Source organism: Vespa crabro, chromosome 5 (genome assembly GCF_910589235.1).
Source record: "Vespa crabro chromosome 5, iyVesCrab1.2, whole genome shotgun sequence".
In the NCBI taxonomy this organism is placed as follows: domain Eukaryota; kingdom Metazoa; phylum Arthropoda; class Insecta; order Hymenoptera; family Vespidae; genus Vespa; species Vespa crabro.
Genome location: NC_060959.1, coordinates 533,174 through 553,072, shown reverse-complemented (window position 1 = coordinate 553,072; position 19,899 = coordinate 533,174).

Here is a 19,899-nt window from a genome sequence, read left to right as displayed (position 1 = left end):
TAATAACGACAATATTAATAATAATAATAATAACGATAATAACGATAATTACGATAATAATAATAGTTATAATAACAATAATAAGAATAATAACGATAACAAATATAATAGCGATTATAATAATAACGATAATAACCAAAATAATAATAATAATATTAACGCTAATAATGATAATAAGGATAATATCGATAATAATAATAATAATGATAACAATAATAACAATAATGACAATTATAACGATAATAACGATAATAATAATAATAAGAAGAAGAATAATAATCATAATAACGATAATAACGATAATAATAATAACGATACTGAAGGTAATAGTAGTAAAAATGACGTTAATAACAATAATTACGATAATAACGATAATAATAATAATGATAATCAAGTTTAATAACGATAATAAGGATAATAGTAATACTAATTATAACAATAATAACGATAATAAAGATTACAAAGATAACATTATTAACGATAATTACGACAATATTAATAATAATTATAATTTAATTACGATAATAACGATAATAATATGAATAATAATAAAGATTATAACGACATGAACGATATTACGGACAATAACGATAATAACGAGAAAAACGATAATATAGATAATAATAATAACAATTTTAACGATAATATCTGTAGTAATAATAATAATAATAACAATAATAACGATAATAACGGTAATATCGATAATAATAATAATAATAACAATAACAACGATAATAACGATAATAACAATAATAAAGAAAACAAATATTAACGATATTAACAAAAATATTGATAACAATTGTTACTATAACAACGATAATAACATTATTAATAATAATAATAATAATAACGGCAATAAAGATAATAATTATTGCAACGATAATAATCATAACAATAATAAAGAAAATAACGATAATAAAAATAATTATAATACTAAAAATAACGATAAGAATAATAGCAATAATAGTGATAATAACGAAAAAAATAATAATAGAATTAAAAATAATAACAATAACGAAGATGAAAATAATATTAAAAATAACGAGAAAAACGATAATTACGATAATAAAAATAGCAATAATAACAATGATAGCAATAATAACGATAATAACGATAATAATGATAATGACGATAATATCGATTATATTAATAACAATGTCAACGATAATATCGGTAATAATAATAATACTAATAACAATGTTAACGATAATATCAATAATAATAATAATAATAATAATAATAACAATAATAACGATAATAACGATAATAACGACTATAATAATAACGATAATAATGATAATAAAAAAAATAATAATAACGGTAATAACGATAATAACGATTATAGCGGTAATTATAATAAAGATATTAACGATAATATTATCTACTATATTAACTGTAACAAAACTATATTAACAATAACAAAAATAATAATAGCGATAATAACGATAATAACGATTATAATAATAACGATAATAACGAAAACAACGATAATAAAAATAATAGCGATAATGATAATAACGATAATTACGATAATAATAATTATAATTAATTTCGAAAGTAACAGTTATAATAATAGCGATAATGACGGTAATAATAATAATAATAATAATAACGATAAAAATGATAATAATGTTACTATCGATAATAACGATAAAAATTGTAGGAATAATAACAATAATAACGATAATGAAGAAAATAACGATAATAATATTATCGAAAATAACGCCAATATTAATTATAATAATAAGGAAAATTACGATAAAAAGGATAATAATAATAATAATAAAGATAATAACGATATTAACGATAATACCGATAATAACGATAAGAACGATTATCATAATAACGATAATAACATTAATATCGATAATAACGATAATAAATAAAACAATAATAACGACATTAACGAAATTATTACTAAGAATTGTAACTATAACAACGATAATAACATTAATAATTATAAAACTAATAACAAAAGTAAAGATAATAACGATGACAACGATAATATCTTAACAATCATTATGAAAATAATGATAATAAAGATAATTATAATACTTACAATAACGGTAATAATAATAGCAATAATAATGATAATAACGAAAAAAATAATAGAAAAAACAATAATAACGTTACTAACGATAATAATAATAACGATAATGACGATGAAAATATTATAAATTACGATAATAACAATAATTACGATAACAACGATAATAATAATAAAATAATTAAAGATAATAGCTATAATTATATTAAAGATAGTAACGTTAATAACGATAATAATAATAATATTAACAACGATAGTAAAAATAATAATAATGAAAACATTTACGATAAAAATGATAATAATTATAATAACGATTAAAGTTATCATAATAATAGCAATAATAGCGATAATAACGATATTAAAAAGACAATATTAACGAAAATAAAGATGATAATAATAAAAATAATAACGTTAACAAGGATAATAATGATAATAATAATAATAATAATAATAAAGATAATAACCATATTAGCGATAAAAACAATAATAACAATAGTAATAATAACGATAATAAAGATAATAACGATAATAATAATAACAATATTAACGATAATAATAATAATAATAATAACGATAATAAAGGTAATGACGACAATAATAATAATAATAATAATAATAATAATAACAACGATAATAACGATAATAACGATAATAATAATAGCAATAATAGCAATGATAAAAACAATAACGATAATAAGGATAATAACGATTATGACGATAACAATGTTAATGATAATTACGACAATAGTAATAAAAATAATAAAGATAATATCGATATTAACGATAATAATAATTATAATTATAATAACAATAATAACGATAATAACGATAATAAAGACTAACGTAATAATATTAACGATAATTACGACAATTTTAATAATATTATTAACGATAATAACCAGAATAGTAATAATAATAATAACGATAATTACGATCATAACGAATATAACGATAATAATAGTAATAATAATAATAATGATAATAACGATAATAGTAATAATAATAATAACGATAATATCGATATTAACGGTAATAATAATAACAATAAGAATAATAATAATAATAATAATATTAAAATTATTAATGATTTTAACGATAATAACGATAATATCAATAATAACGATAAGAACGATAATGATGATTATCGCCATAATAATAATAACAATATTAACGATATAATCGATAATAATAATAACGAAAATAAAGGTAATAACGATAATAACGACTACATTAATAAAGATAATAACGATTTTAACGATAATATCGATAATAACGATAACAACGATTATGATGATAATATCAATAAAGATAATAGCAATTATAAGAATAATAACGATAATAAAGATTATAACGCTGATAATATTAACAATAATAACGACAATATTACTCATACTTATAACGATATTTATGATAATAACGATAATAATATTAACGATAATAACGACAATAGTAATAATAATAATAACGATAATAACGATAATAACGAATATAACGATAATAACAATAATATAGATAATAATAGTATATAATAGTATATAAAAGAAAATAATAATAATAATAATAAAAAGTAATAACAATAATAACGATAATAACGATAACACTAGTAATGTTAATAACGATAAGAACGATATTTACAATAATAATTATAATAATAATAAAGATAACAACAATAATAACGTTAATAACGATAATAATGCTAATGATTATAACAATATTAACTATAATTATAATCAGGATAATAACGATAATATCAGTAATAATAGTAACATTATTATACATAATTTCGATATTAATAATAATATTAATAGCAATAATAACGAAAGTAACGATAATAACGATAATAATAATAACGATGATAACTATAATATCGATAATAAAGAAATTATTAAAAATAATGACGAGAATGATAATAATAATAATAATAATAATAATAATAAAAATAATATTAATAACCATAATTTGCATAATAACGATAATAATAGTGGTAATGTTAATAATAATAACAATAATAAAGATAATAACGGTTATGACGAGAACAATATTAATGATAATATTGATAATAATAATTGTAATAATAATAATAACGATAATAACGATTATAACCATACTAATAATAATATTAGTAACAATAAAACGATAATAACGCAAAATAATAACTTTGATAATAAAAACAGTAACAATAACAATAATAACGATGATAACGATAATGACGATAATAAAAATAATATTGATATCGATATTAAGGATAATAACGATAACATCTGTAATAATGAGAATAATATCGATAAAAACAATAATAAAGATAATAACAATAATAATAAAACAATAATAACGGTAATGACGATAATAACGATAATCATATTAATATTGAAAACAATATTAACAATAAAAACAAAAATAATTATATCGAGAATAATAATTGTAGTAATAATAACAATAATAACATTACTAACGATAATAACGATAATTACGATAATAATAATAATTATAATAATAATAATAATATTAATAATAAAGATAACAACGATATTAACGATAATATCGATAATAATATATAATAATAGCGATAACAATGATTATAACGATAATAACAGTAGTAAAAATAAAAATATTAACTATAATAAAGATATTAACGATAATTACGATATTCACCTTAATAATAATAATGATATAAATGATAATAACGATAATAACGTTATTAATAATAATATTAATAATAAAGAAGATAATAACGGTTATAATAAAGACAATAATAACGATAACAACGATAATAACGACAATAAAAATAATTATAATATTAACGATAATAACTATAATAACGATATTAATAATAAAATTATAAATGAAAATTACGTTAATAATTAAAATAATAATAGCAATAATAACGATAAAACCGATTATAATGATAATACTAGTAATAACAATAATAACGATAATAACGATAATGACGATAATAATAGTAATGATACTGACGATAATAATAATAATAATGATAACGATAATATCGATAATTGCTATAATAACGATAATAATAATAACATTAATAACGATAATAATAATAGCAATAATAACGATAATAACAAAATAGAAAGTAACAATAATAACGATAATAAAGATAATAATAATAAAAATAATAATGTTAATAAATATAATAACGAAGAAAAACGATAATAATAATAATAATAAAAAAAATGAAGGTAATAACAATAATATTAATAACGATAATAACGATGATATCGATGATAATAAAAACAATATTAACGACAATAATAATAATAATAATAACGATAATATATATAATAACGACAATAATAATAAAAATAATAACAACAACTATAATAACGCTAATAATGATAATAATAATAGAATTAATAACAATGAAAACAATATCGATAATAACGATAAAAACTATATTAATAATAACTATAATAACGATAATAATAATTATAAAAGTAATAACAATAATAACGATAATAACGATAATAATTATAATAATAGTAATAACAATAATAACGATAGTAACGATAATATCGATTATAAGGTAATAATAATAACGATAATAACGTTAATAACTATAGTAATAATAACAATAATAACGATAATAAGCCTAATAACGATAATAATATTAACAATAATAATAACGATAATAACGATAATATCGATAATCATAATGACAATAATAACGATAACAACGATAATAACAATAATAATAATAGTAATACTAAATATAATAACGATAATAACGATAATAACGATAATAATAAAATCAATAATAACGATTATAACAATTACATCTTATTAAAGAAAATAATATTTATAATAATGAGGATTATACTGATAATAACGATAATAACGATAATAATTATAGTATAAATAAAAATAATAACAATTATAACGATAATAACGATAATAAGCATAATAATAGTAGTAATAATAACAATAATAACAATAATATCCATAATATCGATATTAACTATAATAACGATATAATAATTGCAATAATAACGTTAATTATGTTATTATCGATAATATTAATACAAGAAATAACTAAAATAACTATAATAATGATACAAACTTATATAATAATAATAATATCGATAATAATAATAATATTAATCATAATAAAACCGATAATAACGATAATAATAATAATAATAATAACAATATTAAAGATAATAACGACAATAATAATACGAATAATAATAATAATAATAATAATAATATCAATAATAACGATAATAACGCTAATAATAATAGTAATAATAACAATAATGACCCTAATAACGATATCAACAACAATAATATATACGAAAATATCGATAATATTGATAATAATAATAACTATAATAAAAATAACAACGATAATAATGATAATATTAACAATAACATTAATACCCATAAAAACGGTAATGACAATAATAACGATAATAATAGAGATAATTATATCAATATTAAGAATAATAACTATAATAAAGACAATAACGGTAATAAAAACAACAATAATATCGATATTAACGAAAGAATAAAAAGAATAATAACGATAATAAAGATAATCACGACACAAATACTAATAATAATAATGAAAATAATAATAACTTTAATGACGATAATAACGATAATATTAGTAGTAATAATATCAATATTGTCCATAAAAACGATAACAATAATAATAATAATAACGTTTATTACTATGATAACGATAAAAGTAATAATAATAATAAAGATAACAACTATATTAACGATAATAACGATAATAACGATAATAACAATAATAACGATAATAACAATAATAGTAATGACGATAATAACGATAATATCGTTAATAATAATAATAGCAATAATAATAATAAGGATAGTAAAGATAATAGCGATTATAATAACAACGATAAAAGAAATAACAACGAAAATAATGATAATAGCAATAATAACGACAATAACGGTAATGAAAATAACAAAGATAACGATATTAAAGAAAATAGTAATAACGATAATAACGATGATAATAAAAACCATAATTATTATAAGAACGATATTATCGTTAATAATAATAATATTACAATAATAATAGTAATAACGATTAAAAATGTAATAACAATAATAAGGAAAATAACGTTAATTATAATAACAATAATAACAATAATAACGATAATAATGATAATATCGATAATAATAGTAGTATTAATAATAATAATAACAATAATAACGATAATAACGATATTAGCGACAACAATAATAAGGATAATAACGATAATATCGATAATAATAATAACGATAATGACAACAATAGTATTAATAATTATAACGGTAATAACTGTAATAACGATGATGATAATAATTATAATAAAGTAAAAAAAGTTATTAACGACAATACCTATAATAATAATAACAATTATAACGATAATAACGAAAGTAACAATCATAACGATAATACTGTTTTAACGTTGATAATAATTACGAAAATAAGGATAATAGTAATAATAATAATAATGATTTTAACGATAAAACGATAATAATAATAATAATAATAATAATAACAATAATAAGGATAATAACATTAATAATAACAATAAAATAACTATAACAATGATTATAAAGATAATAATAATGACGATAAAAATAATAATGATAATAATAACAATAATAAGGATAATAACATTTATAATAATAATAAAATTAACTATAACAATGATTATAAAGATAATGATAATGACAATAAAAATTATAATAATAATAAAAATAATAACGATTATAATGATACAAACGATAATAATAATAATAACAATTAACATAATAAATATAATAACGATAATATCGAAAATAACGATAATAATAATAACAATAATAACTATAATAAGCATAATAACGATATTATAGTAATAAAAATAAAGATAGTATCGATAATAAGGGCAATAATAATAGTAATAACAACGATAATAACGATAATATCGATAATTATAGAATTAATATTAACGATTATAAGAATAATAATAATAACATCCATAATAATAATAACAATAATATCGATAATAAGGGTAATTATGAAAATAACAGTAATAACGATAATATAAATAAAACGAAAATAATAATAATAATAAAAACAATAATAACAATAATAACGATAATAACGATAATAGCGATAATAACAAAATAACGATAATAACGAAATAACGATAATAATAATAACAGATATAAAGATAGTAACTATAATAACGATGTTACCGATAACTATAATAATTATAATTACGATAATAACAATAGTAATAATGACAATAATATCGGAAACAACGATAATAACGATATTAATAGTAATAAAAATAAAAATAATATTGGAAAGTTGGATAATAATAATAATAATATATAGGATAATAACGATAATAACGATAATTACGATAATAATAAAAATAATAATATTACCGATAATAAGGTTAATTACGAAAATAACGGTATTAACAATATTAACAATAATAACGACAATAATAATAATAATATTAACGATAGTAACGATTAAAACGATAATAACGGTATTTACGATAATAACGGTATTAACGATAATAACGACATAAATAATTACAATAATAACGATAATGACGATAATAATGATATCAATGATAATAATGATAAGAACGATATTACCGATAATTTCGATAATAATAATAACAATATTAACGATAATTTCGATAATACCATTAACAATATAAATTTTATTATCGATAATAATAGTAATAATATTAAAGATAACAACGATATTAACCATAATAACGATAAAAAAAATAAAAATAATAACGATAATAAAGAAAATAATGCTAATAACGATAATAATATTTATGACAAGAATTATAATAGTAATAATAAAGATAATAACGATAATATAGATAATAATAAAGATAATAATAACAATATTAAAAATAATAACAAGAAAATAACGATTTATTTATAATAACGATATTAATAATAAAGATAATTATGATAATAACAATGTTAACGATAATAATAATAAGGATAACGAAAATATGGATAATAATAACAACAATATATTGGATAATATCGATAATAATAATAATAATAATAATAGCAATAATGATCTGAATAAAGAAAATAAAGATAATAATGATTACGATAAAAACGATAATTGCAATAATAATATCGATAGTAATAATAATTACAATAATGACGAAAATAATGATTATAACAATAACGATAATGAAGATGATAATAATAACTATAATAACACTAATAAGGATAATAATAATAATAATAATAACAGCGATTATAACGATATTAAAAATAAAAACGATAATAATATTAAATACAATAATGATAATAACAATAATAAATATAATAACGATAATAATTATAATAATAATAGCAATAATAACGATAACAACATTAATAAAATAATTAAAAATAATAAAGATAACGAATCCAAGAATAATAACGGTGTAAATGATAATAATAATAACAATGATATCGATGATTAAGAAAATAACGGTAATAATAATAATAATATTAACGATAAAAACGATTATAATGATAATAACGTTATTAATATTAATAATAAGAGCATTAATAACGATAATAACGATAATAACGATAATAATAGATTTAATAATTATAATATTAACAATAATAACGATAATAATAATAATAATAGAAGTAATAATAACAATAATAACAGTATAAACAATAATAACGACAATAGTGAAAAAAATATTAATAATAAAATAGAAAATAGGGTTAAAAACGATGACAACGATAATAATAATAATAATAATAAGGATAATAACTATAATAACGATAATAATAATAATAATAATAACAATAATAAAGATAATAATGACAATAATAATACTAATAATAATAATAATAATAATAATAATAATATCAATAATAACGAAAATAACGATAATAATAATAGAAAAAATATCCATAATGACAATAGTAAAGGTAACAACAACAATAATATATACGAAAATATCGATAATATTGATAATGATAATAACAATAATAAAAATAGTAACGATAATAATGATAATAATAACAATAATATTAATAACAATAATAACGATACTGACGATAATAACGATAATAATGATAATAACGATAATAACTATAATAATAATAATAATAATAATAGAGAAAATAACGATATTAACGATAATAAAGATATTAATGATAATAACAATAATAATAATAATAATAACAATAATACTTGATAATAACGATTATAACGATAATAATAGTAGTCATAATAACAATAATAACACTAATAACGTTAAAAGCGATAATAACGATATTAATAGTAGTAATAATAACAATAATAACAATAATAGCGGTAATAAGTTTATTAACGACAATAGCGATAATTATAATAACCATATTATTAATAATAACGATGTTATCAATGATAACAATATCGATAATAACGATAATATCGATAATAATAACAATATAATTAACGTTAACATCGATAATAATAATAATAATAATAACATTAATAACGATAATAACGATAATAACGATAATAACGATAATAACTATAATGGTAATAACGAAAATAACGATAATAGCAATATTAATGATAATAATAATAATACCAATATCGACAATAACGACAATAAAGATAACAACGATATTAATAATAATAATAATAATAATAATAATAATAATAATAATAATAATAACAATAACAATAATAAAGATTAAACAATAATAATAAAAAGAATAATAACGATAATACTAATAACAATAATAACGATAATAACGTTTATAATTATAAGAACGATAATAATATTAATAATAATAACAATAATAATGATTATTACGATATAACGATAATAATAGAAGGAATAATAACAATAATATCGATAAAAAAGATAACAATAATATTATTAACGATAACAATGACAATATTAATATAAATAATATCGATAATAACGATAATGAAGATAATAATATTATTATTAATAAAGATAATAACGATAGTAACGATAATACCGATAATAACGATAATAACGATAATAGCCATAATAAATATAAAAACGGCAATAATAATAACAATAATAATAATAATAATAATAATAATAATAATAATAACGATAATAACGATAATAACAATAATAACTATTATAATAATATCTATAATAACGATAAAAATAATAATAATAACAACGGTAATAAAGATAATAACGGTAATAATAACAAGAATAACATATATTACATTGATATTAACGTTAATAATGATAATTATCATTACTAAAAGCTCGATTATAACGACAATAATGATAATATTACTAATAATGATAATAATAACAAAAGTAAAGATAATAAAGATGAAAAGGCTGATAATAATAGCAATAATAATGATAATAATAAAAATAATAATAATAATAATTACAAGAATAACGCTAATAACGATAATTACGATAATAATAATATTGATAACGACGAAGAAAATAATATTAATAATAACGATAATAACGATAATAATAATAACATTAATATCGAAAATAGTATTATTAATAATAAAGATAATAACGTTAATAACGATAATAATAATAGCATTAATAAGATAATTACGATACTGAAAGTAACAATAATAACCATAATAAAGGTAATAATAATAAATATAATAACGTTTGTAGAGATAATAACGATAATAACGATAATAACTAAAAAACGATAATAAAAATAATAATAATAATTAAGATATTAAAAATATTAACGGTAACAACAATAATATTAATAATATTAATTTCTATAATAACGATAATATCGATAATAATAATAACAACATTGACGAGAATAAAAATTACAATAATGACGATAGTACTTATAATAACGACTATAATAATAAAAATAATAATAATAACAACGACAACAAAGATAATAACGATAATAGTAATAGAATTAAATACAATGATAAAAATAATAACGATTATAACGATAATAAAAATAATAATAATAAAAACGATAATAATGATAATAACGAAAATAGCGATAACAATAATAACGATAATAACAATAATGACGATAATAATAATAGTAATAATAACAATAATAACAATATTAACGAAAATAACTATAATAAGTATAAGAACGACAATAGATATAATATTAATAAAGATAATAACGAAAATATCGACAATAATAATAACGATAATGAAGACAAAAGTAATATTAATTATTACGATATTAACGATAATAACGATAAGAACGATAACAATAATAAGAATAATATCGATAATAATGATAATAACGATAATGATAATAACAATAATAACCATGATAACGTTATTAACAATAATAATAATAGCAATAATAACGATAATAACGAAATAACGATAATAATAATAATAATCATAAAGATAATAACGATAATAATAATAACAATAGTAACAATAATAACTATAATAACGATAGTAATAATAATTTTAATATTGATGATAGCGATAATAACGATAATAACGCCAAAAATAACAATAATAATAAAGATAATAACGATAATATCGATAATAATAAAAGTAAAAATAACAATAATAACAAAATTAAAGATAATAACGTTTCTACCGATAATATTATTAATAATAATAACAATAATAATCATCAATACAAAAACGATATAATGGTTATGTTGATATTAATATTAATAATAATAACGATAATATGGATAATAACGAGAATAACTATAACTATGATAATAATAATAATAATACTAATAACGATAATAACAATAATAACGATAATTCCGTTAATAGTAATAAAAATAAATTCGATAATAACGAAATTAAAGAAAATAACTATAATAATTATAAAAAATATAACTATATTAACGATAATAATAATAGCAATATTAACAATAATAACGAAAATGACGATAATAATAACAATATTAATAACGACGATAAAGATAATAACGATAACATCAATAGTAGTAACATCAATAATATCGATAATAACGATAGTAATAATAATAATAAAATGATAATAACGATAATAACGACAATAAATATCATATTATAAAAGATAAAAACGATAATATCGATAATAATAATAACGATAATGAGTTCAAAAGTAATAATAATAATAATGATAAAATCGATACTAACGATAATAATAATATTAATAACTATATTAAGAATAATAACGATAACACCGAAAATAATAGTAACAGTAATATCGATAATAACGATAATAACGATATAATCATAATAAAAATAAAGATAAAATCATAAATAAGGGTAATAATAATAAAGTTAATAACGATAAAAACACAATAATGATAATTGTAATAACAATTATAACGATATTAACGAAAATAACGATCATAACGATAATAACGAAAATAATACTAACGATAAAAAGAAGAATAGTAATAATAATAATGATAATATTAACGATATTATCGATAATAAAAATAATAATAATAACATTAAATACAATAATAGAGAAAATAACGATAGTAATAATGACGATAATAACGATAATAGTAATTATACTAATATCGATAGTAACAATAATAATGATAAGTACCACAATAATAATAATAATAATAAGGATAATAACGATATTGTCGATAATAATAATAATAATGCATATAATAACGATACTAATGATGATATCGATAATCGTGATTATAAAGATAATAATAATAATATTAATAACAATAATAACGATAATAACGATATTAAAGATATTAGTAATAACGATAATTACGATATTAACGATAACAATAATATCAATATTCATGATAATATCGATAATAATAATAACTAAAATGACAATAATAAAGATAATAACGATTATAACAATAATAATAATAACGATAATTACGATTAAATTACTAATAATGATAACGATAATAGAAGTAATAACGATAATAATAATAATAGTAATAATAAAGATAATAGGGAAAATACCGCCATTATTAACAATAATAATCAAAATAATAATAATAATAATAATAATATAATAATAATAAAGATAGCAACGATGATTTTGATAATAATAGTAGTAATAGTAACAACAATAGTAAAGATAATAACGATATTAAAGATACAAACGATAATAGTGATAATAGCGATAATAATAACAATAATTATAACAATAATAACCACAATCTCAATAATAATATGAATAGAAGTATCGATAATAAATATAACAACGATAACAATAATAACAATAACAACGATAATAACGATAATAAGGTTAATATCGATAATAATAATAGAAATAATAGCGATTAAAACGATAATGACAATATTAAAAATAATAACGATAATAAGGATAATCACAATGACAATGATAATAATAATAACAATAACAATGATAACAACGATAATAACGATACATAGCTATAACAATAATATTAATGATATCAATAATAACTATAAAAACGGTAATAACAATAATAATAATAACACTAATGATGTTAATAACGGTAATAACAATAATAATAATAATAATAATGACGATAATAAAGTTAATAACATGTAAAAATAATTCCAATAATAACAATTGTATCAATAGCAATAATAACAATGGTAACGGTATGGAAGATCTTTATAATAATATTAATAACGATATTAAAGATAATAACGATAACATCAATAATAGTAATAACATAAATATTGATAATAACAATAATAACAATAATAACGATATGAATAATAAAAATAATAATAACGATAATAGCGATAATAAAGATAATAACAATAATAATAACATTAATATTAGCGATAATAACGAGAATAACGATAATAATAATAATAATAATAATAATAACGAAAATAAATATAATATCGTTAATAATACAAGTAACAATAACAATAATATCATTATTAAAGATATTAAAGATAATAACCATAATAATAATAATAATAACAATAATAAACATAACAATATTAACGATAATAACGGTAATGACGATAGCAATAATAACGATAATTAACATAATATCGATAATAATATTAACAATTTTAAAGAGCATAAAGATATTAGTAATAATAATATGTATAACGATAATAACTATAATAATAATACTAATAAAAACAATAATATCAATATTAACAATAACGACTATAATAATAACAACAACAATAACAAAAATAATTATAACGATAATAACGATAATAATGTTAATACAGAAAAAAATAAATATAATAACATTAATAACGATAATAATGATAATAACGATAATAGTAATTGCGATATTACTTATAATAATAATAACAATTATAAACGATAATAATAATAATAATAACAATAATTAAAATAATAATAATAATAAATATACTAATGCTAATGTTAATAGAGATACTAATAAAAATAATAATATCGAATATAAGAATAATAACTATAATAATGTTAATAATAATAAAAATAATAACGATAATAGTAATAATAATAATAACGATAAGAACGTAATATACATAATAATAATAATAATGTTAATAATAATAACAATAATATTGATAATAAAAATAATAATAGTAGCAATCATAACGATACTTGCGATTATGACGATAATAATAATAACAATCAAAACGATAGCTGATATAATAGCTATAGTAACACTAATCATAGTATCTATAATAAAGATAATCACTATAAGAATAATAATAACGATTATAAGTCTAATAATGATAATAATAATAATAATAATAATGACAAAATTAATAATATTAATAATAACAATAAAAACGATAATGACGATAGTAATAATAATAATAATAATAATAATAATAATAATAATAATAATAATAATAATAATAATAACAATAATGATGATAATAACGGAAATAATAATTGTAATAATAGCAATAAAACAATAATGAACATAATAACCATAATAACGATAATAATATTATCGATAATTACGATAATATCGATAGTAATGATATCAATATTTACGAAAATAAAGATAATAATTATAATAATCGTTACAATAACAACAATAATAACAATAATAATAATAAAAATATCGATAATATGGATAATAACGATAAGAACCATATTAATAATAAGAACAATAACGGTAATAAAGATTATACCGTTAATAATAATAAAAATAAAATCTATAATAAGGATAATAATAATAACAATAACGATAATAACGATTATAATGATTATAACGCTAATAATTATAATAATAGCAGTAATAATAACAATAATAACATTAATAACAATAATAACGATAATAACGTTATTATAGATAATAATAATAATAATGTTATCGGATATAACGATAAAAACGATAATAACGTTAATATTAATAAAATTAATAGCGATAATAACGTTTATAAAGTAAATAAAATAGCAATAATAACGATAATAAGGATAGTAATAATAAAAATAGTAATAAAAATAATATCGAAAATAACGGTAATAACGTAAATAACGATAATAATAATAGTAATAACAATAATATTTATAATAAAGATAATAATGATAATAATATTAACGATAATATCGACATTATTAATAATAATAACAACGATAATTATGATAATAACGATAATGACGATAATAATTCTAAGAATAATATATATAACATTGATACTATCGTTAATAACGATAATACTAATAACAATAATAACGATAATAATGATCATAACGATAATAGCGACTATAATAATGACGATAATAACGATAATAAAGACAATAATATTAATATTAATAAAGATAATAACGATAATAATAATAATATTATTAAAGCTAATAAAGTTAATAACTACAATAATAATAATGATAATAATAATATTAATATTAACGATAACAAAGATTATAACGATCATATTAATAGTAATAATAACAATAATATCAATAATAACGATAATAACGATAATAACAATAATAGAGACAATAACGTCCATTATAATCTTAATAATAATAATAATGATAATAAAGATAATTACAATAATTATATCAATAATAATAACAATAATATCAATAATAACAATAAAATTGATAATAGCGATAATTATAATAATAATATTAACGATAATACCGCTCATAATATTAATAGTAATAACAATAATAACGACAATAACGATAATAAAGATAATAACAATAATAATAATCATAATATTAATACAAATATTAACAATAATAACGATAATAACGATAATAATACAAGTAAAAATAACAATATTAGGAATAATATCTATAGTAACGATAATAACAGTAATAATGGTAGAAGTAATAACAGTAATATCAATAAGTACGATAAAAACGATATTAGCAATAAGAATAACAACGATAATTACGATAATATCGATAATAATAGTAACAATATTTACGAAAAAATCGATAACAGTAATAATAATAACAATATTAACGATCGTAACGATAATAGCGGTAATAGTACTAAAGATAATAACGATAATATGAAAGATAATAATATCGATAGTAACAATAATAATTATAATGAGGATTATATTAGTGATAATAATAACGATTATAACAACAATAACGATAATAACAATAATAATAATAAAATTAATAATAACAATTACGTTAATAACTAAAATAATAATAGCAATAATAACTATAAAAACGATGATAATGATAATAAAATTAATAACAATTATAACGATAATAACGATAATAATAATAATGATAATAACCACAATAGCAATAATAATAATTACGATAAGAACGTAAATAACGATAATAATAATAGTAATTATAATAGCGATAATAACGATATTAACGACAATAACGGTAATAATTATAACAATAAAAACGATAATATCGATAATAATGATAATATAGATAATTTTTAAATTAATATTAACTATAATAACGAAAAAAAGAACAATAACAACGGTATTAACCAAAATATTAAAACAATTGTAACCTATAAAAACGATAATAATATTAATAATAATAATAATAACGAAAGTGAAAGCAATAACGATGGCAACGATAATAGTATTGCAATAATAATGATAATAATTAAAAAAATAATAATAGTGATAACAATAATAACGCTAATAACGCAAATTACGTTAATAATAATAATGATAACGGCGATGAAAATAATATTGATAATAATGATAATTCAGATAATAATAATAACGTAAATAACAATAATAGCAATAATAATAATAAAGATAATAACGTTATTAACGATAATAATAATAGCAATAATAAGGATAATTTCGATACTGAAAGTAACAATAATAGCGATAATACAGGTAAATATAATAAATATAATAACATTTATAACGATAATAACTATAATAACGATAATAATAATATTAATAATAAAGATATTAAAATATAAACGATAACAACGATAATAACAATAATATTAATAACGATAATAACGATAATATCGAAAATAATAATAGCAAAATTGACGACAATAATAATAATAATAATAACGATAGTAATTACATTAACGACAATAATAATAACAATAATAATAATAACAACGACAATAACGATAATAACGATAAAAGTAATAGAAATAATAACAATGATAACAAATATAAACGATTATAACGATAATAAAAATAATAATAATAATAACGATAATAATGATAATAACGATAATAGTGATAACAATAATAACGATATTAACTATAATATCGATTATAATAATAATAATATTAACAATGATATCGTAATAATAATATTAGCAATAACAATAATAACGATAATAACGATAATGATGAATATAAAAATATCGATAATAACGATAATAGTAATAACGATGTTAACGATAAGAATAATAATAAAATATTGATAGTAACAATAATAACGACTATTACGATAATAACGATAATAATAAAAACAATAATGACGACGGTAATAATAACTATCACAACGTTAATAACGATAATAATAATAATAATAGCAATAATAACGATATTAACGAAAATAGTAATACCAATAATAATGAAAACAACGATAATAACATTAATAATAAAATTAATAATAACGAAAGTAAGTATAATAACGGTGACAATTATAATATTAATAACGATAGTAACGATAATAACGATAATAATAATACTAATAATAACGATAATAGTAATACTAATAATAACGATAATAACGACATTAATGGCAATAACGATAATAACGTTAATATTAATAATCAAATTAAAGAGAATAACGATAATGACCATACTAACGATAATATCGATAATAATAACGATATTAAGGAAAATATCGATAATAATTGTAACAATATTCACGATAATATCGATAATAATAATAACAACAAAAACACTAATAACGATAATACGATTAACTATCATAAAATTTATAATAATAACGAAATAACGACAATAACGATAATAATGATAATAACAATATTAACGATAATAACAATGATAATAATAGTAACAATAAAGGTAATAATGATAAAAAAGTTTCTAACGATAATAATAATAAGAAGAATAACGGTAATAATGACTATGATGATAAGAAAGATTATAAAACAAACAATAATAAAAATAATAACGATAATAATAGTAGTAATAATAACAATAATAACAGTAATAACTATAATAACAATAATAATAGTAGTAATAATAACAATAATAACAATAATAGCGATAATGAGTTTATTACCGATAATAACGATAATTATAATATTCATAATAACAATAATAAGGATATTATCGATAATAATATTAACGATAACAACGATAATTACGATAAAAATAATAACGATAATAACGATAATAACGATATTAACGATTATAATAATAATAATAATAATATCGATAATAACGAAATAATAATAATAATAAAAGAGGTTAATAAAGATAATAACGACAATAATAATAATAATAATATTAACAATAATATCGATAATAATAATAATAACAATAATAACT